This window comes from Haematobia irritans, chromosome 5 (assembly GCF_050003625.1).
Source record: "Haematobia irritans isolate KBUSLIRL chromosome 5, ASM5000362v1, whole genome shotgun sequence".
Taxonomy (NCBI): Eukaryota; Metazoa; Arthropoda; class Insecta; order Diptera; family Muscidae; genus Haematobia; species Haematobia irritans.
This window is the reverse complement of record NC_134401.1, coordinates 166,996,300-167,023,655: the sequence shown is the minus strand read 5'-3', so window position 1 is coordinate 167,023,655 and position 27,356 is coordinate 166,996,300. Positions and strand designations below refer to the sequence as shown.

Genomic DNA, 27,356 nt, shown 5'->3' with positions numbered 1-27,356 from the left:
GTTAAAATTTAATACCTATAGAAAATTTTGCCAAAATTTTATTTCTATAGAAAATTTTGTCAAAATTTTATTTCTATAGAAAATTTTGTCAAAATTTTATATCTACAGAACATTTTGTCAAAACTTTGTTTTTATAAAAAATTTTGGAACAATTTTATTTCTATAGAAAATGTTTATTTCTATATAAATTTAGTCAAAATTTTATTTTTATGGAAAATTTTGTCAACATTTTATTTCTATTGAAAATTTTGTCAAAAATTTATTTCTATAGAAAATTTTGTCAAAATTTAATTTATAGAAATTTTGTCAAAATTTAATTTAGAGAAGTTTTTTCAAAATTTAATTAATAGAAATTTTGTCAAAATTTTATTTCTTTAGAAAATGTGTCAAAATGTTGATTTCTAAAAACAAATTTGTCCAAATTTTACTTCTATAGAAAATTTTGTCAAAATTTTATTTCTATAGAAAATGTTGTCAAAAATTTATTCCTATATGAAATTTTGTCAAAATTTTATTTCTATAAGAAATTTTGTCAAAAATTTATTTGTGCAGAAAATTTTATCAACATTTTATTTCTATAGAAAATTTTATCAGAATTTTATTTCTTTAGAACATTTTGTAGACATCTTATTTCTATAGAACATTTTGTTAAAATTTAATTTCTATTGAAAATTCTGTGAAAATTTTATTTCTATAGACAATGTTGTCAAAATTTTATTTCTATAGAAAATTTTGTCAAAATATTGATTTCTATAAAAAATTTTGTCCAAATTTTATTTCTATAGAACATTTTGTCAAAATTTTATTTCTATAGAAAATTTTGTCATAATTTTATTTCTGTAGAAAATTTTACCAACATTTTTTTCTATGGAAAATTTGTCAAACTTTTATTTGTTGTAAAAATTTTATTTCTACAAGTAGACAATTTTGTCAAAATTTTATTTCTATGTTAAATTTTGTTAAAATTTACTTCCTATAGAAAATTTTGTAAGCATTGTATTTCTATAGAAAATGTTGTCAAAATTTTATATCTATAGAACATTTTGTCAAAACTTTGTTTTTATAAAAAATTTTGGCACTATTTTATTTCTAGAGAAAATTTTTATTTCTATATAAATTAAGTCAAAATTTTATTTTTATGGGAAATTTTGTAAAAATGTTATTTCTATAGAAAATTTTGTCAAAAAATCATTTTTATAGAAAATTTTGTTCAAAAATTTATATCTGTAGAAAATTTTGTCAAAATTTTATTTCTATAGAAAATTTTGTCATAATTTAATTTATAGAAATTTTGTCAAAATTTAATTTATAGAAATTTTTTCAAAATTTAATTTATAGAAATTTTGTTAAAATTTTATTTCTAAAGAAAATGTGTCAAAATGTTGATTTCTAAAAAAAAATTTGTCCAAATTTTACATCTATAGAAAATTTAGTCAAAATTTTATTTCTATAGAAAATGTTGTCAAAAATTTATTTCTATAGAAAATTTTGTCAAAATTGTATTTTTATAGAAAACTTTGTTAAAATTTTATTCCTATCGGAAATTTTGTCAAAATTTTATTTCTATTAGCAATTTTGTCAAAAATTTATTTCTATAGAAAATTTTGTAATCATTTTATTTTTATAGAAAATTTTGTTAAAATTTAATTTCTATAGAAAATTCTGTGAAAATTTTATTTCTATGGACAATGTTGTCAAAATTTTATTTCTATAGGAAATTATTTCTATAGAAATGTTGATTTCTATAAAAAATTTTGAACAAATTTTATTTCTATAGTAAATTTTGTCAAAATTTTATTTCTATAGGAAATTGTGTCAAAAATTTTATCAAAATTGTATTTCTATAGAAAACTTTGTAAAAATTTTATTTCTGTAGAAAATTTTGCTAAAATTTAATTTCTATAGAAAATTCTGTGAAAATTTTATTTCTATAAAAAATGTTGTAAAAATTTTATTTCTACAGAAAATGTTGCCAAAATTTTATTTCTATAGAAAATTTTGTCAAAATCGTATTTTTATAGAAAACTTTGTTAAAATTTTATTCCTATCGGAAATTTTGTCAAAATTTTATTTATATAGAAAATTTTGTCAAAATGTTATTTCTTTAGAAAACTTTCTTAAAATTTTATTTTCATAGAAAATTTTGTCAAAATTTGATTTCTATAGAAAATTTTGTCAACATTTTATTTCTATAGAAAATTTTGTAAAAAATTTGGGTCTATTGACAATTTTATCAAAAATTTATTTCTATATAAAATTTTGACAAATTTTATAGAAATTTTGTCAAAATTTTATTTTTATACGAAATTTTGACCAAATTTTATTTCTATTAAAAATTTTGTCCAAATTTTATTTCTATAGAAAATTTGGTCCACATTTTATTTCGATAGAAAATTATTTTATTTCTATAGAAAATGTGTCAAAATGTTGATTTCTAAAAAAAAAATTGTCAAAATTTTATTTCTATAGAAAATTTTGTCAACATTTTATTTCTATAGAAAATTTTGTCAAATATTTTATCAAAATTTTATTTCGTTATTGTTGTTTTTGATCTCAGCTTAAAGCCATGCATTGACTAAACTACAAGTGTAGCGTAACCAACAGAGGAAAAGTATGCTTGTCAAATTTATTTGGGCAAAGCCCTATAGACTGCAAGATGGTTGGATGTACAGCTGTTTCGGAATTACCACATTCCTCATCAGCATCCTCTACTTGCAGCAAAACTATCAACCAATTATCAGAATAAATTCGGGTAATTCACTCAACCCAAAGTGAACTACACTTGAACATCCCGAAAAAGGGTTTGATAGTCGGCTACTGCGTAAACAAATTTGCCAGCATATCTCTTTTCCTTTGCCAAACTCAAATCATCGATTTGAATGTATTTGGCTGGGTTTGTTTTTGAGCGTGCTTCCTCTATCTTCATTCGTTTTGTTTGTTATTGTTGGCTTCTCTTCAATCGTTATTGTTGTTTTTGATCTCAGCTTAAAGCCATGCATTGACTAAACTACAAGTGTAGCTTAACCAACAGAGGAAAAGTATGCTTGTCAAATTTATTTGGGCAAAGCCCTATAGACTGCAGATGGTTGGATGTACAGCTGTTTCGGAATTACCACATTCCTCATCAGCATCCTCTACTTTGGCAAATTTGTTTAGGCAGTAGCCGACTATCAAACCCTTTTTCGGGAGGTTCAAGTGTAGTTCACTTTGGGTTGAGTGAATTACCCGAATTTATTCTGATAATTGGTTGATAGTTTTGCTGCAAGTAGAGGATGCTGATGAGGAATGTGGTAATTCCGAAACAGCTGTACATCCAACCATCTTGCAGTCTATAGGGCTTTGCCCAAATAAATTTGACAAGCATACTTTTCCTCTGTTGGTTAAGCTACACTTATAGTTTAGTCAATGCATGGCTTTAAGCTGAGATCAAAAACAACAATAACGATTGAAGAGAAGCCAACAATAACAAACAAAAAAAAATTATTTCTATAGAAAATTTTGTCAAAATTTATTTCTATAGAAAATTTTGTAAAAATTTTATTTCTGTAGAAAATTTTGTTAAAATTTAATTTCTATAGAAACTTGTGTGAAAATTTTATTCCTATAGAAAATTTTGTCAAAATGTTGATTTCTATAAAAAAAATTTTGTCCAAATTTTATTTCTATAGGAAATTTTGTCAAAATTTTATTTCTATAGGAAATTTTGTCAAATATTTTATGAAAATTTTATTTCTATAGAAAATGTTGTCAAAATTTTTTTTCTATAGAAAATTTTTCAAAATTGTATTTTTATAGAAAACTTTGTTAAAATTTTATTCCTATCGGAAATTTTCTCAAAATTTTAGTTCTATGGGAAATTTTCTAAAAAATTTATTTCTATAGAAAATTTGGCAAAATTTTATTTTTATAGAAAATTTTGTCAAAATGTTCTTTCTATAGAAAATTTTGTCAACATTTTATTTCTATAGAACATTTTGTCAAAATTTTATTCCTATAGAAAATTTTGTCAACATTTGATTTCTATAGAAAATTTTGTGAAAAATTTATGTCTATTGTAAATTTTATCAAAAATTTATTTCTATATAAAATTTTGTCTAAATTTTATGTCTATAGAAAATTTTGTCCAAATTTTATTTCGATAGAAAATTATGTCGATAAAAATTTATGTTAAAACTTTATTTCTATAGAAAATTTCAATGAATTAAAGCATGGAATTTTTCATAAGAAGTCAAAACTGATTACACATCGTTTACGTTACTCAATGTCTTTGTTACATTATCAACATCGTAGTCAATAAAATTCCACTGATTATTAATAAAAGACTAAATAAGATTTTAGGTCATAACGTAAAATCACCTTGCAAATGTCCCGTAATCCCATGACGAAGAAAAAGGAGAACATAATCCCTTAGATGAGTAAAAGTGATTGGCATGAATCATCCATGACAAAACTCATATAATTCAATAATCGCCTTTTTGCTAGTAATATTAATTGTTTAGGCTTTGGATAAGACTAAAAATGTGATTTTTAGAATTTTTGTCAATATGATTTATTATTTACATCAAATTAATTGTCAGTACACCATTTTAAACTAATCCTATATTTAAAGTTTCACTAACAATCGGTAATTTTTAATAGGCATTAAATTATAATAAGCACATAAGCCAATATTTTATATTCCCATATAACAAAAAATAAATTTTTGTATTTACTGCAATGAAAGCCAAAATGGCATTTCATTAAATTTCTGGGAGCATGAATCACTAAAAAGCATATCCGTGTTCTGTGAAACAATGAACGATTTGATATTTTAAAACAATATTTTGTATTGATGTGGGTTTGGTTAGGTTGCACTGAAAAAATATGTAACGCAGCTTTAATTTTAGGAAACGCAAATTACACAATATTAAGGGTAAATTTCTTTCTTTCGAGTTTCTTTAAAAAGTTGATAAATTTTTTAATTTAAAAATGTTCAATCATTGACTTAAAGTTAATGTTTCAATCTTTATTAAAAAGTTCATTGTATGAACTAATTTATTAATTGAAAAACTTCAATCAGCGTTTTAAATTGGAAATATTTTGGTGATATTTTTTTCTTTGAACTTTGAAAAAAGTTAATCTATACTGAAAATAGCTCATCGTTAAGTTGATTCTTATTTAAATTTAAATTTTTTTGTAAAAAAATTTATATATTTGGTTTTACTTTAAGTTCATTCGAAATTTCCAACGATTCCCAAAATTGATAAAAATTAACTATCGCATGGTAAATATGGTCATGATTTCTTTACCTAAAAGTATGAGAAGTGAAGAACAATTTAGTTTAATTTTCACACGAAGTACTTCATTTTCCCCATAAAACAGTTTACTGATCATTTCATTGTAATTCTTATAGAGTTGTATTGTTTTTTATTATTATTTCCGAACATTATAAATATCCTCCACTGTTCTGCTGTATGACCGAAGCACTTTCTCTGACTCACCTGGCTGACCACGTTAACAAAAGCCCGTGGATTTATGCATGTTTTCATGTTAAAATGGTAAAAGTTGCGAAAACATCTAAATATCATCACCAAATAATGGCATAGAGAATAATGCATTCAATTGTCCATACAAAGAACAATTGAAGTACAGAAGAAAACAACTTAAGCATAGTGCCAACTCAACTCAACTCAGCCAACCCCCATCCGCTATTATTCTTAACCACTTGAAATGCCAACAACAATGTACGCTTTTACAAAAAATTTCCTCATACACACTCACACAAAGGAAAGTCATTCGGGAATAGTAAAGTATAGGTATACTCACTCATACAAAAATCGTGGCATACTTTTAGGTGCTTTAATAAATCCCGAAAACTTGTAAAAACTTTAACAGCAGAAAACAAAAAATAATGTTCATTTTGAAGTGTATTCGCTTTCATTCAATTCAGTATTACTACCGCCCATACTCCACTATTTATATCCGGAATATCGTAATGTGTCTATGTGTGTGTATGAAGGAGGAAGGAGTGATACACAATATGTGCTCATATGTTTTGCCGGGTTTTGGATGCATTCGTGGTTTAAGCGAATGCTTGAGTGTCTTTATTTTTCATAAATCCGTTAGTGGGCAAGTACTCAAAGAAGAGCATTGTGTTGTGAGCATAACAAATTATATGGTTAGGGATGCCAATGGGAGTATTTTTTCATAAGTAAAGGGATTTCCATTTTGCTATTCAAAGCAAAATTAAATTTTTTGTTAGATAAATGATTGGATGTTTATTTCATCATGAAATACATGCCGTTAAAAATTAAAAACAGTAAGCTAAATGACCACCACAACAGGGTTGATAATGTTTACACTTTTGTACTTATTGTACTTAAAAAAAAAAGTATCGTGGTCATGGTTGTGATTGGTAGAATTCTATCAAAAAAAGTAGATTTTTTATTGTGTGATAGATTGGTAGAATTCTTTGTAAAACAGTCCTCTCCAACTAAGAGGTTCTTGTAATTTCCATATAAATGGAATTTTGAACAATTTTCTATAGAAATAAAATTTTGACAAAATTTTCTATAGAAATAAAATTTTGACAAAATTTTCTATAGAAATAAAATTTTGACAAAATTTTCTACAGAAATAAAATTTTGACAAAATTTTCTACAGAAATAAAGTTTTGACAAAATTTTCTATAGAAATAAAATTTTGACAAAATTTTCTATAGAAATAAAATGTTGACAAAATTTTCTACAGAAATAAAATTTCGACAAAATTTTCTATAGAAATAAAATTTCGACAAAATTTTCTATAAAAATAAAATTTTGATAAAATTTTCTATAGAAATAATATTTCGTTAAAATAATATATAGAAATAAAATTTTTGACAAAATTTCCAAAAGAACTAAAATTTTGACAAAATTTTCTATAGAAATAAAACTTTGACAAAATTTTCTATGGAAACAATATTTTGACAAAATTTTCTACATAAATTAAATTTTGACAAAATTTTCTAAAGAAATAAAATTATGAACAAATTTTCTACAGAAATCATTGGCGTAACTAGGGGGGTGCTGGGGGGGGGCTATGCCCCCCCCAGAATAGTTCTTGCCCCCCCCCCAGAATAATCAAAGCTACAGTTGTTTTATATTTTAATTCAAGCTTTGCGATGTGTTTAATCCAATTAAGATTGTGGCAGAGAGAGTATGTTTAGCATATTTTTTAGTATTGATATTTACATTACAACTAAAAACACGTAATAAAAACACTAAAAGGAAACTTGAGACGCACATTTTCAAAAATAGTCAATTTATAACTACGTTGATTAAAATCATGAATCGTCACATGCCCAATTTACCATCTAAAATCGTCAAAATCACGAAAAATCCACAGAGTTAGCACCGCTGCTCTCAACAGTTGCTTCGTTGTATTCTGTTCTCACAGAATTTTTAAAAACTAATCGAAGATAGACGTTTTATAATATTCAATTTATTTTTTGCCTTTTATTTAATTTTTTATTCTTAGTATTTTTTATACACGATGAATATGTTAAGTTTATGTTTTGCTTTATGATTTCTAGTCCTGTTTTAAAACACACATTTTAAATAAAATATTTTTCAAACACATACTTAAAGCAATGCTTTTATTTTTTGTTATATTAAATAATGGTAAGTTGCTATTTGATTATTTATAGCGGTGTCGTGGAACCGGCTCCCACACACAATAAAATATTTTTTGTCTTCAACCATGAAATTAATTGATCTAACTAATTATACCCTTCACCACTACTGTGGTACAGGGTATAATAAGTTTGTGCATTTGTATATAACGCCAAGAAATAGTGGTCATAAACCCATCTTTTAGTATACCGATCGGGTAAGAATTAAAATCTGAGTCGATTTAGCGATGTCCGTCTGTCTGTCCGTCCGTCTGTCTGTATATGTAATTTTGTGCACAAAGTACAGCTCGCAATTTAAGTCCGATCGTCGTCAAATTTGGCATAGGGCCGTTTCTTGAGACAGAGACAATTGCTATTGGTTTTGGAAAAAAATCGGTTCAGATTTAGATATAGCTGCCATATATAATTATCTACGATGTGGTCATAGTTAGCGTGTTTATCAACCGATTTTCTTGAAATACTGTACATCCAAATATTTAATGAATCTCGCAAATCTTGCAAAATATCAGCCAAATCGGTTCAGATTTAGATATAGCTACCATATATATCTTTCGTCCGATTTAGACTCATATGACCACAGAGCCCAAAGTTTACTACCGATCTTCATGAAATTTTGCACAGAGGGTAGAATTGGCATTCTACCAATGATTGGTACACTTGATTGAAATCGGTTCACATTTAGATATAGCTCCCATATATATCTTTCGTCCGATTTGAACTTATATGGCCTCAAAATCCAGGGTTTTGCCGTGATTTGCTTCAAATTTCGCACAAGGAGTACGTTTAGTAGTATAGGTAATTGTGCCAAATTTGGTTGAAATCGATTCAGATTTAGATATGGCTCCCATATATATCTCCCGTCCGATTTGCACTCATATGACCAGGGGCCCAAAGTTATACTCCCATTTACGTGAAATTTCGCATAGATAGCAGAATTATTATTCTAACTATGCATGCCAAATTAAGTCAAAATTGGTTCAGGTTGTATATAGCTCCCATATATACGTACACCAGAGTTGGGGAAATATGGTCGACTGTTTCATATTTTAGACCTATTTTCAATGGGATTTTCCTCCAATTGACTGGATAGTTTCCACAGAGAATACAAATATGGCCAAAATTCTCACAGTTTACACAAAATTCTGTGATGATTTCCCCATATCTTAGCCATATCCTACACACTGCAATGCCAAAATTTCCACAGAACGGATGAGTTTTAAATAAGGCTCCAAGTCGCCCTACACATATCTTGGCGAGATCTAACCAATATCCTTGTAAAATCGCCACTGCTGAGTAGCAAAAATTGTAAATATTACTCTAATTGTCCTATATCTCGAATACATATGTATCGCCTGAAAAATCATAAATCTCTTTTGTACAATTGCATTAAAATTTCTCTCGCTTCATATTTCCCATATTTTTACTAACATTGTGTATCATCCCAGGGCGTTAGCCGATTTAAATTTTAATTCTAGAGTTTTTGTAGAAGTACAAAAAATTGTTTCCATTAAAAGTATTTGTATCTGGAAATGCAAACCTTTATATAGCTCCCAGCAAATTTTAAGTAGTTGAGATGGTAACACAAATGTTTGTCTACATAGTGTTGAAGGGTATAATATAGTCGGTTCCGCCCGACTTTAGACTTTACTTACTTGTTTTTAATTGAAATGTATTCAATAAAAAAAAATGATAGTATCAATCATCAAAGCCAATTAAAAAATTAATTGATACAACTAATTTTTGTGATTGAGTTTTTTTTTGTTTTTGATTGATTTTGCTGCATATTGCCTTTAACACCGCAATAAAATTGAGGATGTATAGTTTTATCAATAGGCGTAATTTATCGCTTCGGAAATTTCGACAAAATCTTTAAGGGTGTCTGGGGGGGGCATAGCCCCCCCCAGAGAAAATTTCTAGCTCCGCCAATGCAGAAATAAAATTTCGTTGTTGTTGTTTTTTGATTTCAGCTTAAAACCATGCATTGACTAAACTACAAGTGTAGCTTAACCAACGGAGGAAAAGAATGTTTGTCAAATTTATTTGGGCAAAGCCCTATAGACTGCAAGATGGTTGGATGGACGCACGTTTCGGAATTACCACATTCCTCATCAGCATCCTCTACTTGCAGCAAAACTATCAACCAATTATCAAAATAAATTCAGGCAGTTCATTAAACCCAACAATGAACCACACTTGAACCTTCCGAAAAAAGGTTTTGCATGATAGCCGGCTTATGCCGAAATATGTAAATTCGAAACAATTTCGACAAAATTTTCTATAGAAATAAAATTTCGACAAAATTTTCTATAGAAATAATATTTTGTTAAAAAAATATATAGAAATAAAATTTTTGACAAAGTTTCCAATAGAACTAAAATTTTGATAACATTTTCTATGGAAATAAAACTTTGACAAAATTTTCTATGGAAACAATATTTTGATAAAATTTTGTACATAAATTAAATTTTGACAAAATTTTCTAAATAAAAAAAATTTTGACAAAATTGACCTTCACTCGTACACCCAAAGAAAAAATGTTATTTTTTAGACGCGGAGCATGCAACATGTTTGTCGCAACCATTTTATTTTCTCAAAAATTATGCATCTGCTTTTTGGCAACCTTGTATATTTTTGACGAGAAAACAACATTTTTGGGACAAACATGTTCAACCATCTCCCTCTAAAACATTTTGTTCTTGAAACATATTATTATAGAGCATTTTCTTTAAGACCAAACCCGAATTTAAATAAGAGGCTTCTAAATTTTCTATAGAAAAAAAAAAATTTGACAAAATTTTATATAGAAATAAAATTTTGTCAAAATTTTCTACAGAAATAAATTTTTGACAAAATTTTCTATAGAAATAAAATTTTGACAAAAATTTTCTGTAGAAATAAAATGTTGTCAAAATTTTCTATAGAAATAAAATTTTGACAAAATTTTCCATAGAAATAAAATTTTGACAAAATTTTCTATAAAAATAAAATTTCGACAAAATTTTCTATAGAAATAAAATTTCGACAAAATTTTCTATAGAAATGAAATTTTTTAAAAATTTTCTATAGAAATAAAATTTTGAAAAAAAATTTCTATAGAAAAAAGATTTTGACAAAATTTTCTATAGAAATAACATTTTGACAAAATTTTCTATAGATATAAAATATTGACAAAATTTTCTGTAGAAATAAAATGTTGTCAAAATTTTCTATAGAAATAAAATTTTGACAAAATTTTCTATAGAAATAAAATTTTGACAAAATTTTCTATAGATATAAAATTTTGACAAAATTTTCTATAGAAATAAAATTTTGACAAAATTTTCTACACAAGTAAATTTTTGACAAAATTTTTTATTGTCTGATGGACATCGTGATCCCGGCTGTTATGAGATGTAGGGTTTTTGTGTATTTGGACGACTTGCTCCTATTTTCACAAACATTTGAGGAACATATGGAACTGCTAAACGAGGTAGCAAACCGTTTGAGGATGTCTGGATTGACTGTGAATATATCCAAGTGTCATTGGTGTATACGCGAGGTTAGATACTTGGGGTATTTGATCGGCAACGGTGTCATAAAGGCTGATCCGTCGAAAGTTTCTGCCATTAAGGATTTAAAGCCTCCCAAAACCATCCGGGAGGTACGCCGTTTCCTGGGTCTTGCCAGTTGGTATAGGCGATTTATCGACAACTTTTCAACCTTGATTGCACCCATCTCCGATTTGACAAAACGTTCCAAAAGTTTTGTGTGGACAGATGAGGCAGATCATGCGTTTGAAGAGTTGAAGAATCGGCTTACCACAGCGCCGGTACTTATCACACCTGATTTTAACAAGCCTTTCGTCATCCAGTGTGACGCCTCAACAGTGGGTATTGGGGGTGTACTGGCACAGGCTGACGATGATGGAATAGAGAGGCCAATATCCTATTATTCAATTAAGCTCAACAAATCCCAGAGAAATTACTCCATTACGGAGCTTGAATGCCTCGCGGTCGTTAAAAGTGTAGAAAAGTTTAGGGAATATGTGGAGGGGTTGCCCTTCAAAATTGTGACTGATCACGCTAGTCTTCGATGGCTCATGGGGCAAACCGATCTAAATGGTCGTCTTGCCCGATGGTCATTGAAGCTACAGCGGTTTGATTTTACGATAGAGCACAGGAAGGGTAGCCTTAACACTGTTCCCGATGCTTTATCGAGACTTAGTCTAGAGGCCATATCTCTCGACTCAGTGAAACCCGAAATAGATATCAATTCTTCAGCATTTCATGGCTGGACATATAAGAAACTTCGTGAGGACATACAAAATAATCCCGTCTTACCCGACTTATGTGTTGTGGATGGATATGTATATAAAAGAACTGAGTTCTCCAAGGCAGATGCGTGCGATGAGGCTTCAGAGTGGAAATTATGGGTTCCATCCGAATTAACCAAAGATGTGATTCATAGAGCTCATTGCCCTCCTGACTCTTCTCATGCTGGCTTCGGGAAAACATTGGAGCGGATTCGTCGGAATCTCTATTGGCCTAAAATGTCACTACAAGTTAAGGAATTCATATCACATTGCGAGATTTGTAGGCTGGCGAAAGCACCGAATAACATCTTAAGACCTCTAATGGGAGAACAAATTAGATCTGGGCGGCCATTTCAGAGAATTTTTATGGATTTTTTGGGCCCATATCCCCGGTCCAAGACCGGTCATATTGGGATTTTTGTGGTATTAGATCACCTGACAAAGTTTCCGTTTTTGAAATTAGTGAAGAAGCTTTCGGCCGAAGATATTTCTTCCTACTTGGAGACACAAATATTCCACGTTTTTGGGGTTCCGGAATTCGTCGTCACAGACAACGGTTCCCAGTTTAAATCGGTTTTATTCAATTCTTTGTTGTCTAATAATATGGAATTAGACACATTTTTACAGCACTATATAGCCCTCAGTCAAATTCGTCTGAGAGACTGAATCGCTCTATATTGCAAGGTGTTAGATCATATCTAAAACAGGATCAAAGGGAATGGGATTGCCATATAAGTCAGATTTCTGTTGCCTTACGGAGTATGATCCATAGTAGTATTGGGCATTCACTTTTCTATGTTCTATTTAGCAACCAAATGATTACACGTGCACAGTCCTATGAATTGCTGCGACGGTTGGATAATCTAGAGGTGGGAGAAAGGATCGAGCCGGACGACCGATTACATATAATAAGAGACAAAATTTCCTATAAAGGGTGGTTAAAATTTCAAGGGCCGATGTTGATTTTGAATAAAATACAAACTATTTAGGGAATTATTGTAATTTTATTTTATTATGATATATTGGTATTACTCAATTATGTATGGAAAAAAATATCGGTCAAATGGGCGCCGCGACCTCGGTGGTACACCTTCATCCGATGGTCCAAATTTTCGATGACACTGAGGCATAATGAAGGTTCTATACCGTTAATGTGCCGAATTATCTCATCCTTTAGCTCTTGAATTGTTGCTGACTTATCGACGTACACCTTTTCTTTCAAATAACCCTAAAGAAAAAAGTCCAACGGTGTCAAATCACATGATCTTGGCGGCCAATTGACATCGCCATTACGTGAGATAACACGGCCATTGAATTTGTTGCGCAAAAGAGCCATTGTTTCGTTAGCTGTGTGGCAAGTGGCACCGTCCTGCTGAAACCACATATCGTCCACATCCGTATCTTCCAATTCGGGCCATAAAAAGTTCGTTATCATCTCACGATAGCCAACACCATTCAAAGTAACTGCCTGACCGGCCTCATTTTGGAAAAAATACGGCCCGATGATGCCGCCATCCCATAAACCGCACCAAACAGTCACTCTTTGTGGGTGCATTGGTTTTTCGACAATCATTCTTAGATTCTCATTCGCCCAAATGCAGCAATTCTGTTTATTGACGAATCCACTGAGGTGAAAATGTGCCTCACCACTGAAGATGATTTTCTTCGAAAATTGATCATCCACTGTTGCCATTTCTTGGAACCATTTAACACGTTGTTGGATTATGTATCTCTCCATGGTTCAAATTGAGTAAGTCTGAAATAGAGAAATGTCAAATAAAATTCGGAAAAAAACTTGGCGTTTAGGTGTGGTTCATATTCAACATCGGCCTTACAATTTAACCACCCTTTAGAACTAAAATTTTGATAAAATTTTCTGTAGAAATGAAATTCTATAGAAATAACATTTTTGACAAAATTTTCTTTAGAAAAAAAATTTTGATAAAGTTTTCTATAGAAATCAAATGTTGACAAAATTTTCTATAGAAATAAAATTTTGACAAAATATGCTATAGGAATAAAATTTTTTTATAAAAGGTTCTATAGAAATAAAATTTTGACAAAATTTTCTATAGAAATAAAATTTTGACAAAATTTTCTATAGAAATAAAATTTTGACAAAATTTTCTATAGAAATAAAATTTTGACAAATTTTTTTATTGATACAAAATTTCTTATAGAACTAAAATTTTGATAAAATTTTCTATAGAAAACAAATTTTGACAAAATTTTCTGTAGAATTAAAATTTTGACAAAATATTCTATCGAAATAAAATTTTTGACATTTTCTATAGAAAAAAATTGATAAATTTTTTTATAAAATAAAATTTTTACTAAATGTTCTATGGTAATAAAATTTTGACAAAATTTTCTATAGAACATAAATAACATAAAAATTTTGACAAAATTTTCTATAGAAATAAAATTTGGACAAATTTTTCTACAGAAATAAAATGTTTATTGTTGTTTCGACACAATTTGCAATTTTTCAATTTCATTAAGTTCATAAATTAAAATATAAACGCTTGTCGAAGTAAACTAATACTCTTATCGAAAATTGAGACATTTTTCTCAAAATTAAATAGAACATTTTTTTTGTGAAAACCTAAAGCCTGTATGGATGATTGTCTATGGTGCGAATATAGAATATAACTGTGGTAAATATATCTGATGATCCCAAGTTACGCTTAGCGAATATGAGCATCACCTGCTGAGTGAGCTTAGCCTTGAAGGCCATAATTCCATTAAATTATCGCCTTCAAGTTATCGATAAATTTTTGCTTCCAACCTTCATAAAAGTTGGTATTACTAAATTTATGGTAATAAACGTCTATTAAGGGAAAAATGACAAATTGGGAACCACACTTCTTAAGTATGACTGCAATCCCTAATACCCACACAATGACATCCATATTAGCCCTATTACATTTCATTGTGTTTGAATTTGTGCATTTTGTTCCAAAACAATGCAAGTCTTTTGTTTTAACCACAACTTCCATTTATATTCGCCATGCCATGGCGGCGCCAAACCAACCAAACCCTCCTCCACAGATGTTCAATATACGCCAGTATGCACAAGCATTTCGCGGAATTTCAGTCATATGCAACTGCAACTGAATTTGTTATGTGGATCTATGACTTGAGTGGCGTTTCTGGAGCTATTACTTGTGTTAGCTACTCCTCCGTTGGTGGCTATGCATATGGAAACATTAGCTTATTTAAGCTACTTGAGCTGAAAAGTTATGCGGTTTGGTAAATGTGACACTCATTGCTGTTTCGGCAGCCTGAATTCATTCATTCATTCTTCCTTCGTCTTTTCTCTATTGCGCTATCATGAGTTGTGTACTGGTTGGAAGTTGGAAAGTACATATATCTTCATGAAACTGTAACTGCATAAATGTAAAAGGATTTTCTTTTTCCTGCTATGATTTTTTCTCGGTCTTGGTTACTTGCACTCCATATTTTTGGTTGTGGTCATAGTTTGTAAAAATCTTCTTTTTGCAGATATTAACTTATTGTTAGCTATGTGTGAATATTAAAGTGGGTTTGCAAGCACTTTTACTGTTGAGAATTTGTAAAAAGTAGCAAAAAAGGTTTCACTCACTGGCATTGGCACCCTTTTTCATAAAGAAAAAAATAAAAATTTATATCATATTTTCTGAATTGAATTACCCCACAGCATATACCCCAAAATGTAGCACCCTCTCGGTTGTCTTTCAATAAATGTAAATTTAAGTTTTTATGGAGAAAGTGTTCCCTCTATTGTTCCCAGGAAACTTGAAGTAAATCAGAGAAGTTTCAGAAAAACCTGAGAACTTTAAATTGTAAAAAAAAAACGGGTAAGGAGGAGGTATAACTCGACCGTAAATAGAAAAATCGCGTACCCTTTATTCATTTATTCAACTTTTTCCTACAGGGGAAATGGAATTTAAAGTAAATTAGGCGTTTTTTGTTCAGAGACAACCCTGAAATTCCCTAAAATTTCATGAAAATTGAGGAACTTTTCTTCAAGTTTCGGGCAAGGGGAGTCTCTTTTTCCGATCAAATATCGAAAAATGAAGTGGCGGATCTTTGTCTAGACTCCACCTTAACCTGAAGTTTTCAAGAACTTTGGTCCAACTTTCAAAAGGTCGGGAGGAGGTTCCCTCCTCATCCAAACAATAAAAATTAGGTACCCTACATTATTTTCATAACCTCTCCCCACGTCCTCTGTAAATTTCAAGTACTTCGGAGAAGTTTAGTTTTTTTCACTGTACTTTAAAAAAAAATGTGGCAAAGGGGAGGGGGATCTCCCGACCAAGTATCGAAAATAAAGTAGCGGATCTTTGTCTAGACACCACTTTCCTGGGAAATTTCAAGAAAATCTATTTTTTTATAATTTTCAAAAATATTCAAAAATCAGGTACACCATATGAACTACATTACCCCGTCCCATGTCCTCTGCTAATTTCAAGTAAATATTCTTCAGTAATTTCAAGTAAAGTAAGTTTAGTTTTTCCACTGTATTTTAAAAAAGTCAGACAAAAGGGAAGGTCCCTCTCCTCGACCAAATATCTAAAAGTGCAGTAGAGGATCTTTGTCTAGAAATAATCTTTAACCAATTCTGAAAATTGTATGTATATAGGGAAACTTTGGTCCACTTTTCAAAAAGTCTGTCTACGGGGAGGTCCTCTTTCCCATCGAAATAGTAAAAAAACTGTTTTCCCATATTAACATCATAACCAGCCCCACGTTTTCTGTACATTTCAAGTAAATCGGATAAGTTTAGTTTTTTTAACTGTATTTAAAAAAAGTCGGGCCAAGGGGAGGTCCCCCTCCCCGCCCAAAAATCGACTTGTAATGTAGAGGATCTTTGTCGAGTAGGCGCTCTTTGTCGCCACCTAGAACCATCTCTGAAAATGTCAAGCCAATTGGAGAACTTTGATCTACTTTTCAAAAAGTCGGGCTTAGAAGAGGTTCTCCTGCTCGAAGTATCAAAAGTGAGATGCCAACACATGATCACCCTCAACGTTCTCTGAAAATTTAAAGTAAATCGATTCAGCCGTTTCCGAGCTAACCCGGAACATACAAACAAACAAGCAAACATAATTCGGATTTTATATGTAAACGCACTTATTATACCCTCCATCATAGGATGGGGGTATATTAACTTTGTCATTCCGTTTGTAACACATCGAAATATTGCTCTAAGACCCCATAAAGTATATATATATTCTGGGTCGTGGTGAAATTCTGAGTCGATCTAAGCATGTCCGACCGTCCGTCCGTCTGTTGAAATCACGCTAACTTCCGAACGAAACATGCTATCGACTTGAAACTTGGCGCAAGTAGTTGTTATCGATGTAGGTCGGATGGTATTGAAAATGGGCCATATCGGTGCACTTTTACGTATAGACCTCAGTTTTGGCTTGTGGAGCCTCTAACAGAGGCATATTTCATCCGATCCGGCTGAAATTTGGTATATGATGTTGGTATATGGTCTCTAACAACCATGCAAAAATTGGTCCATATCGGTAATTAATTATATATAGCCCCCATATAAACCGATCCCCAGATTTGGCTTGCGGAGTCTCAAAGAGAAGCAAATTTCATCCGATCCTGCTGAAATTTGGTACATGATGTTGGTATATGGTCTCTAACAACCATGCAAAAATTGGTCCACATCGGTCCATAATTATATATAGACCCCATATAAACCGATCTCCAGATTTGGCTTGCGAAGCCTCAAAGAGAAGCAAATTGCATGCGATCCGGTTGAAATTTGGTACATGGTATTGGTATAGGGTCTCTAACAACCGTGCAAAAATTGGTCCACATAGGTTCATAATTATATATAGCCCCCATATCGGTCCATAATTATATATAGCGCCCATATAAACCGATCCTTAGATTTGGGTTGCGGAGCCTCACAGAGAAGCAAATTTCATCCGATCCGCCTGAAATTTGGTACATGATATTGGTATATGGTCTCTAACAACCATGCAAAAATTGGTCCACATAGGTTCATAATTATATATAGCCCCCATATAAACCGATCCCCAGATTTGGTTTGCGAAGTCTCCAAGAGAAGCAAATTTCATCCAATCCGGTTGTAATTTAGAACATGGTGTTAGTATATGATCTTTAACAACCGTGCCAGAATTGGTCCATATCGGTCCATAATTATATATAGCCCCCATATAAAACGTTCTCCAAATTTGACCTCCGGAGCCTCTTGGAGGAGCAAAATTAATCCGATCCGGTTCAAATTAGGAACGTGGTGTTAGTGTATGGTCGCTAACAACCATACCAAAATTGGTCCAATCACACAAAAATTGGTCCATATCGGTTCATAATCATGGTTGCCACTAGAGCCAAAAATAATCTACCAAAATTTTATTTCTATAGAAAATTTTGTCAAAATTTTATTTCTATAGAAAATGTTGTCAAAATTTTATTTCTAGAGAAAATTTTGTTAAAATTTTATTCGGTTCATAATAAAATTTTCATCATTGTCAAAATTTTATTTCTATAGAAAATTTTGTTCAAATTTTATTCGGTTCATAATCATGGTTGCCACTCGAGCCAAAAATAATCTACCAAGATTTTATTTCTATAGAATATTTTGTCAAAAGTTTATTTCTATAGAATATTTTGTTAAAATTTTATTTCTGTAGAAATTTTTGTCAACATTTTCTTTCTATAGAAAATTTTGTCAAAATTTTTATTTCTATAGAAAATTTTGAGAAAATTTTATTTCTATAGAAAATTTTGTTAAAATTTTATTTCTGTAGAAAATTTTGTCAAAATTTTATGTCTACTTTGTCAAATTGAATTATATACATATTGGCTCGATCTTTTTTGATTTAATATATACCACGTATGGACTTACATACAATTTAGAAGATGGTGTTAGTTAAGTAATTCGATTGTGGATGGCAGTGTTTAGAAGAAGTTTCTACGCAATCCGTGATGGAGGGTACATGAGCTTCGGCCTGGCCGAACTTGCCGCCGTATATACTTGTTCAACAAATGCAAAAATTGTGTTTTCGACTGCACGACTTTTCAAAGAAGTCGACTTGGAATGCAGTTTTTGCTAACCTTTTATATTTGACAATTGGGCCTGAATATAGGCATACGTTGTGTTTAAGGCAGAAGTGTGGGTGATAATGGAATAAAAAATTAAACACATACAGACAGACGGAAAGCAAGTAGGTTGGAAACGGGCTATCTATTCTCAATTCTAGACATTCAAACGTTTTCTTCCTTTATCGAGAATGTAATAGTTGTTTGTGAATTAAATTTTTCATTCATTCATAAGTAGTATGTAAAATTGAGAGAAATCTTAAATCAGATTTTCATGATATTGAAATTGCTTACCAGTCATTATGTTAACATCTTGGTGACATATAAAGGATGAAAACAAAATGCAAAATATTATATGCATTTGAAGGCTTATTTCATATACCAACATCTCACCACACATTGAAATGGCTTCCAGCATTAAAAATCTAAGCAAAAGCATTAAGACTAGAAAAAGTCTTTGTAAAATATCAAAGAAAGACTATGCATAAAATATATGGAAGGTTTTCAGAAGAAGGTTATTGTATGGTTACATGTGTGTGAGTGTAAAGTGGTTTGTGATGTCTAACAACAAAAACAACAACAACAGAGAATATTCAAATAACCAGCACTAAACATAGCCATTTATTCTTGATGAAAGCAACAGCTACTACTGATGGTCTATTTTTCTCAGCTCAGCTTAAGCTCTCTCTCTCTTCACTTTCACTATATTTCCCCACTACACCATTACTTTGCTGTCCTAGCAATTACAAACAGCTTAGTTAAGTAGGTTTTATTCATAATTCTCTCACCATTTTTCTCTATGCTCTCTCCAATCTCTATCAAAAGATGGGAAGTGTTCTCACTTTGTTATTGTGTTTGCATCAAATTGAGATATAATAAATAGAGATATACAATATATTGCTGATCTCCATGATGATTCTCAATCGATTTAAGTACGTCAGTTGAAATTATTTTAGCAAATAGATATATTGATAATCAAATGTTATAACATACATATATGGAGTTGCAGTCGTATTCAGACATTACACAATTCTACTATTTTTCACTACCACAGTAAAAAGTCTTCTATATAAGTCAACCGTTTCTTTTAAATTATTTGATTTAATTTCAAATTAGAAAGATTGAATTTGGTTTGAAAAAGGTTTACATTTCATTTGTAAAAGATGTCATTGGATTCTATATTGGACAAACATATCTTTAAAATTAAAAGATTTCATTTGGTTGGAAAGTTGTTTAAATTTGACTTGTAAAGGGTTTCATTTGATTTGAAATTTTATTTGAAAAGGTTTAATTTCGAGTAAAAATCCTATATATTTTTAACCTGCTTTTGCGAGCTATTATTTTCCGAAGAACTTCTGGTGAAGGGTAATGTAAAATTCGTCTGAGTCCAACATTTCGTTGTATTTACTTTTTATTCAATCTGCTCTCCATCATGGTCCCCCTTCTTTAATGTTGTTCGCCACTTCTTTGATGTTGTTTATAAAAATGCTTAGAATATCCTTTAGCATAGGCAGACATTTCTATTGCCTTTTCCATTAACATTTCTTGTCTACAAGGTATGGATATGTCTCTTAATGGTAGAATGTCTAGCGACACATGTTGAAAACTCGAATGTTGTCAAAGGCAATAAACGGGCAAAAGCATGAACTAACCATTTCAAGGTTAAAAACGGGGTCTTTGTGAAATATGTCCTAGTTTTGAAAATTCTTCTGGCGGTCACTAAGAATGCAAAAAATATTCTTAGTTATGTTTTATAACAGCTTTAAATTGTCGTAGCAAAAACAAAAACTAATGTTAAAACACTTAATTTTTTTATTTGTGCTTGCAGCATGTAGAAAAAATTTTAATTTCGAGGATTTACCTCAATTAGTTAAAAATCTATATGAGTTTGCTCTTAATTCTTTGAATTTTGATTAAATCACATAATGAAAATAAGCTCTATTTGGTCTGTAATATCTGTCGAAGTGTAAAAGAAAATACAAAAAATAATGAAATAATATCAGCTTTCGCTTTTTTATGAATATCCATTTAATAGTGAACAAAAATATAAAGTCAAAAATTTATCGACCTTAAAATACGCGTTTTTTGAACGCATTTCTCTGATATAGAGTTTTTTTCCTTGTCCAAAAGTAGATAAACTTTTCAATGAAATCGTCCTGTCCTTATAATTAAGTGATTCGACTTATGAATGAACATTTTGTTATTATCAACTTGGTTATTATTATTTGGAAAATGTTTCTAAATTAATAAAAAAAAAAACCAGGCCGAATCTTATGTATCCTCCACCATGGATTGCGTAGAAATTTCTACGAAAGACTGTCATCCACAAATTTCAACTCACTCGGATGAAATTTGCTCCTCCAAGAGGCTCCAAAACCAAATCTCGGGTTTATATGGGGGCTATAAATAATTATGGACTGATATGGACCACTTTTGGCATGGTTGTTCAATATCATATACTACCACCACGTACCAAATTTCAACCAGATAGGATGAATTTTGCTTCTCCAAAAGGCACCGGAGGTTAAATCTGGCGATCGGTTTCTATGGGTGCTATATATAATTATGGACTGATAGGAACCAATTCCTGCATGGTTGTTGGATACCATATACTAACATCACGTACCAAATTTCAACCGAATGGGAAGAATTTTGCTCTTCCAAGGTGCTCCGGAGCAGGGATCCGGAGCGGAGCGTGGAGCGGAGCGGAGCAAGCCCTTTTTTTGCCGGAGCGGGAGCGGAGCGGGAGCGGCATTTCTAAAATCCGGAGCGGAGCGGGAGCGGAGCGGTTTCCAAATGAAAAACCGCTCCGCTCCGAATAAAATATTACTTGAATGAAATGTGTAAATTTGAAATTACACTGTGTAGGTAATTTAAATTTAGCTAGTACTTAGCGTAGTGTGAGTAAACGTTTAAAATGTACGATATGTATTTTTGTACGTACGTACATTGAGGAAAACACAACGTGTTTTTTAGTAATTGTTTTCAAAAACGGCAAATGTCAAAATATATATATAGTATGTGTTGTAAAAGTAACAACAGTACTTTCGATCAATTTCATCCCGTATTACTACACCCTCAAAAAAATCGCTTCTTTAACATATGTTCCAAACATATTTTGCAGGAAGCACATATATTATTGCATACTGCCGAAACATTAATATGTTTGTTTTATGTGAACATATTATATGTTTGGAAGCATTTTGAGCCAAAAATATTATATGCTTGGAAGAATTTTTCCCAAACACGATTGTGCTCATTCCCTAACATACTCGTAATTTTCACTTCCACGAAATTTTTTAGTTATTGGCACCTTTTTCTGTAATACAAATAATGTTGAAGAAATTATTCACTTTTATAAATTTTTTAAATTTTACCTTTCGCCTGCACGGAGAATCGAACCGAGGACCATACAGTTTGTAAGCCAACACACTATCCACTGGGCTACGTAGCTGTTATAGTCACCAGTAGATAATTATCGTTTTAAGTTACATTTATATAGCATAGTTTGCAGCGCCCACGAGCCCATGCAAACATAACATTATTTAACCGAAACATACATTTGTTTGCCACGTGGAGCAGTGGTTAGCATGTCTGCCTTGCATGCAAAGGGTCGTGGGTTCAATCCCTGCTCCGACCGAACATTTTTTTTGTTTTTTTGTTTTTTTGTTTTTTTTTAATTTACACATTTATATTTATACTATATTATTTTTTTTTTAAATGAAACTTCGAAATATGCGTTATTAAAGATTTATAGTCAGTAACAGTGCTTGATATAAACGAAATTGACTGATTTTTGGATAAAATATTATTTTTTATTGCAAAAATAACAATCTTGTAATAAAAAACTGTTTTTGTACAAAACTTTAAAATTTGGAAAGAATTCAAAAACTAACAAAAGAAGAACGTGGAGTCGAGTATAAACATACATACATAATTTTATAATATAAACATAAATTTATTTAGGAGTGAACAGTTTTTTACTAGCATTTAACACCATCGCTCTAAAATTCCTTTTATTTTTCTTTAATAATTCATTTTAAAGAAAATAAACTTTTTAAATTGTTTTAGCTGTAAAACTCGAACTTAATGCCCGCTTTTATATTTGATGGTGTCCGTCAACTCCTCGTGGACTACTTTTTAATAAAGAAGAACTAAAGTTTGTTTTTTTACATTTTACTGTGTAATTTTTCACTCCTTTCCTCCTTATTTCATTTTACTGTCACTAAAGGGCACTATACTCTAAAAAGAGTATAGTGCCCTTTCGTTATTTTTATGAAGACCCCTGATTTCTTTTAACGAACCAAGAAAAAAATTGTGCCCATAATGCCAAAATGATAAACAAAACACATGTCCACACATACATAAAATGCTGCTCTCAAGGCGAAAACATAAGCTGTTTGTTTTTCAAATGTCTATTCTCTTGGTTCAGAATGTATATTCTCTTTATTCAAATTAAATAATATTTAGACTTAAACATATCAAATTTTTGGCCTTATCATAAAACAGTTTTCCGAAACAACATACAAGCGGTTTCACAGAAATTGTTCTCTTTTGACTCTTTTGCTGTGTTATATTGATATCTTTCGTCAACTCTCCCGGTTTCCATCTCTATTTCTTTCTCTATACTCTCTCGGTCACTTTAAATAAAATATCACAACATATGTATGTTTAGTCGAAATTTGTAAATTTATATATGTTTGTATTCACACATATGATTTTTATGAAACATTCATACCCCAAACATAATATATTCTAACATATTAAAATAGATGTCCCAAACATTTTGTGTTAGTTTAGGAACATTACATGTTTGCACTTAAATACATTGTGTTTTAAAATTGTGCCCGAAACACATTTTGTTTATATCGGAACATATGAAAAACATATTTTTCTAAGAGTGTACAAAGATGTTTGTAATGAACGTCAAATAAATGCAATTAAACGATCTTATTTATATATAATTTTTTAGTTTTCTACACTGGAAAAATATTGTCGTGAAGTCAAAGATTCCATGTCCTTAGAATAAGAATGCAAATTTTGCTTAACATGGAAAACGCATTTCTCTAAAATAAAGATGATGGGTATAAACATCACCATAGAATGGTGACGGGGTATAATAAGTTTGTCATTCCGTTTGTAACACATCGAAATATCGATTTCCGACTATATAAAGTATATATATTCTTGATCAGGGAGAAATTCTAAGACGATATAACGATGTCCGACTGTCCGTCTGTCTGTCCGTCTGTCTGTCTGTTGTAATCACGCTACAGTCTTCAATAATGAAGCAATTGTGCTGAAATTTTGCACAACCTCGTCTTTTGTCTGCAGGCAGGTCAAGTTCGAAGATGGGTTATACCGGTCCAGGTTTTGATATAGTCCCCATATAAACCGACCTCCCGATTTGGGGTCTTGGGCTTATAGAAATCGTATTTTTTATCCAATTTGCCTGAAATTTGAAATCTGGAGGTATTTTATGACCGTAAAGAGGTGTGCCAAAAATGGTGAGTATCGGTCCATGTTTTGGTATAGCCCCCATATAGACCGATCTCCCGATTTTACTTCTTGGGCTTATAGAAACCGCAGTTTTTATTCAATTTACCTGAAATTGGAAATCTAGAGGTATTGTAGGACCACAAATACGTGTGCCAAAAATTGTAAGTATCGGTCCATATTTTGGTATAGCCCCATATAGACCGATCTCCCGATTTTATTTCTTGGGCTTATAGAAACCGCAGTTTTTATTCAATTTACCTGAAATTGGAAATCTAGAGGTATTGTAGGACCACAAATAAAACGACCTCCCGATTTGGGGTCTTGGGCTTATAGAAAGCGTATTTTTTATCCAATTTGTCTGTAATTGGAAATCTAGGGGTATTTTCGGACCATAAAGAGGTGTGCTGAAAATGGTGAGTATCGGTCCATATTTTGGTATAGCCCCCATATAGACCGATTTCCCGATTTTACTTCTTGGGCTTCTAGAATCCGAAGTTTTTATCCTATTTGCCTGAAATTGGAAATCTAGACGTATTTTCGGGTCATAAAGAGGTGTGCCGAAAACGGTGAGTAGCGGTCCATGTTTTAGTATAGCCCCCATAAGAACGATCTCCCGATTTAACTCCTTGGGTTTCTAGAAACCGTAATTTTTATCTGATTTGCCTGAAATTGTAAATATTCTGGTATTTTAGGCTCGGTCCATTTGGTAATGCCTCCATATAGACCGACTTCACTTGAATTGCTTGAAACTCAATGTAAAATTTCCAGATTTTACTTCTACATATTTAAGATTTCAAATCAAGACGTTATTTTATAATTTTCTTGCACACTTACAAGAGATGTTAATGATTCCTGTAAAACTCAAACAAAAATGGTTCTTATAAATCCAGAATCTGATATAGTCCTCATAGGTGAAATCTTTAAATTTATCTTCGGGAAGTGTCCTCAAGTCCTCAAGCCCTCCTAAAATTTCAAAGGAAACCCTAATATTTGGTTCATGGTGGTGGGTATTTAAGGTTCGGCCCGGCCGAACTTAGTGCTGTATATACTTGTTTTCTTGTCCAAAAGGCAATAAACTTTTGAATGAAGTTGTAATGTCTTTTTAATTAAGTGATTTTACTTAAAAATGTGTATCATAACATGAAAGATAAAATTTTTGACTTTAATAATTAAGAACAATTCTTTAAAATTAATAAAATTGTCTTTAAATTTGTTTCCTTTTTGCATCTTGCCTACAAAGCAAAAAAATCGTTAAAAAATAAGACATGTTTTTCAACACTTTATTTTAAAGACGCTTTTTACTTGAAACATAGCATAATTTCTACTGGAAGTCGAGTCTTAATATGGAAAAAAAATAACTCGTTAACTCGTTTTTAAAGGATTTTGATAACAACTGACGAAAAAAATCTAAAAAAATGAAAAATTAACATATGCTTCCTAGAATGCTTCCTTTAATGAAGTCAAAATGGATTTAATATTTCTGAAAAAATCTTCAAAATTAATAAAATATTTCAACACATTGTTTTAAAGTCATTATACCCTAAACCACATAGTGGTTAGGGTATAACAAGTTTGATCTGCCAAAAAATGTGCCTACCAGAAATATTGATTTTAGACCCCATAAAATATATACCGATCGACTCAGAATCACCTCCTGAGTCGATCTAGCGCTTGGTGTCCGTCCGTCCATCCGTCCGTCTGTCCATGTATTTGTATTTGATTTTTGTATTTGATTTCGGTCGCAATTATTAACCGATTTTAATGAAATTTGGTACGGGGAGTTTTTTTGGGCACAAGGTCGAACGTTACTGAATTTGGAAGAAATCGGATCAAATTTAGATATAGCTCCCATATATATGTATTGCCCGATTTCGACAAATGGGGTCACGTTGCACTTTTTTTACTAACCGATCGTCGTCAAATTTAGCACAAAATAATCTTCTGTATCACCCTTTAGGTCTGAAAATTTCATCGAAATCGGTTCAGATTTAGAAATAGGTCCCATATATATGTATCGCCCGATTTTGTCAAATTAGGTCATAAAACCCTTATTTATCAACCGATCTTACTCAAAGTTGGCGAAATGTAATCTTCTATAGCACTAACTATATGTGAAAAAAATCATCGAAATCGGTTCAGATTTAGATATAGCTCCCATATATGTACCGCCCGATTTTTCTAAATAAAATAAAACTCAATTGGACAAATAATACAATGTTTGTACTATAATTTTCTCGAAGAGGAGCGGAGCGTGGAGCGGAGCGGAGCGGAGCGATTTTTTTTTTCTCGGAGCGGAGCGAGGAGCGGAGCGGTTTTTTTTTTCTCCGGAGCGGGAGCGGAGCGGAGCGAAAAAAATGGACCGCTCCGGATCCCTGCTCCGGAGGTCAAATCTGGGGATCGGTATATATGGGGCTTATATATAATTATGGACCGATTCGACCAATTTTTGCATGGGTGTTTGAGGCCATATATTAACATCACGTACCAAATTTCAACTGAATCAGATGAATTTTGGTCTTCCAAGAGGCTCCAGAGGTCAAATCTGGTGATCGGTTTATATGGGGGCTATATATAATTATGGACTGATATGGACCAATTTTTGCATGGTCATTAGAGACAATATACTAAAATCATGTACCAAATTTTAGCCGGATCGGATGAAATTTGTTTCTCTTAGAGGCTCTGCAAGCCAAATCGGGGGATCGGTTTATATAGGGGCTATATATAATTATGAATCGATGTGGACCAATTTTTGCATGGTTGTTAGAGACCATATACTAACACCATGTACCAAATTTCAGCTGGATCGGATGAAATTTACTTCTCTTAGAGGCTCCGCAAGCCAAATCG

General features: G+C 31.3%; 1 protein-coding gene across 1 annotated transcript in view; it reads left to right on the top strand.

The window, feature by feature from the left end:
* Ipk1 (Inositol phosphate kinase 1) overlaps positions 1-27,356 on the top strand; it is a 389,218-nt gene that overhangs the window by 106,588 nt on the left and 255,274 nt on the right. The window lies entirely within an intron of this gene.